Raw genomic sequence first — 1,700 nt, forward strand, 5'->3', positions numbered from 1 at the left:
CTTGCGATCGCTTGGTTTTAGCCTAATAAAAGCACATGTCCCATAAGGTTCATGTTTAATTGCATGTATTAGCTCTAGAATTACCACAGTTATCCAAGTAACTGTTAACGATCTAAGGAACCATAACTGATATAATGAGCCTTTTGCGGTTTCACTTTTAATTCGTGTGTACTTAGACATGCATGGCTTAATCTTTGAGACAAGCATATAACTACTGGCAGGATCAACCAGAATAATGTTTTCCTTCATATTCCATTCATATATTTTGAATCGAAATAAGCAATATAATAGATATATAGATATATAGATTTTCACTTTATATAATTCCATGATTTTTATTATATTGAATAAAATTCAATATTTCGCCTTTTGGGTAAAATTTTAAATATATAAGTAAAAAAATCCATTCGATTACGGCCATTTTTATATAGCATTCGTAATCCATATTTTCATTTTTAATTTATACTTGTTTTACCAATATAACAAGAATTTCATCTAATTATTGTAATATATATATTTCTATAATTTTATCTTTTTATACATACATATTTCATTATAAAATATCATTTTATTTCCAACATACATAATTATTGTATCCACACATGTACAATTTTTGTTTAACCAATATAAATATTAAGTTAAATCATTTGCATTTTGAAGATAAATTTAAAATTTATCTCTTTTCATATATATCTCTGGTAATATATAACATAAAACCAAGCGCATATGATAATATTTCCACATTTAATATATAATTTTATATTTCTTTCATAAATCCATATTTGTATTATACCGTAACGATATAATAATCCAACTATACGGCAGGTAATAAATTAATATTTGCCTGCCTCCAAAAATTAACGATAATATATGGAAACGATTTGTTATTCTATATATAATAGAAACTTGACTTTTGTTTCAACGATATTATCTATAAAGCGTATATTCCTATTATCCGCGGAGCCAAGTCCCGTGTTCTATAGAACTGAGAAACAAATTTGTACGGATAATAATATACTTTATTGTATGTAACCAATATAAACATAATCCGAAATAAATATTTCGAATAATGCGGGAGGTCGGCAACCACTGCCTACCTATAGTAGTTTTTGAACCCGCTGTCCTCAAAGCGGGTATTTTCAATTCCGTTTGCCACCCAACATACGGGCTATTCTCTTATATATTAAGAGATTATAGGAACATTTCATTTTTTTTCCATTATTCATATATAATATGATTATTTTTTCCCTTATACATATAATAATTAATCATTTTCATATGTATATTATTTAATTTACTCATATTATTGCCAAAATCATATGAATACATAAGTTTTGAACAATATGAGAGGTCGGCAACCACTGCCTACCTATAGTAGTTTTTGAACCCTCTGTCGTAATTCCGGTCGTTTACACTACTATACCTCTCACTATAATGGCTTTTCTCTATAATACTAAGAGAATGTGGGATATTTTCAGCATTTTTTCCCTTATACATATAATAATTAATCATTTTCATATGTATATTATTTAATTTACTCATATTATTGCCAAAATCATATGAATACATAAGTTTTGAACAATATGAGAGGTCGGCAACCACTGCCTACCTATAGTAGTTTTTGAACCCTCTGTCGTAATTCCGGTCGTTTACACTACTATACCCTCTCACTATAATGGCTTTTCTCTATAATACTAAGA

The sequence above is a fragment of the Drosophila mauritiana genome, unplaced genomic scaffold (assembly GCF_004382145.1).
Source record: "Drosophila mauritiana strain mau12 unplaced genomic scaffold, ASM438214v1 U_270, whole genome shotgun sequence".
Lineage (NCBI taxonomy): Eukaryota > Metazoa > Arthropoda > Insecta > Diptera > Drosophilidae > Drosophila > Drosophila mauritiana.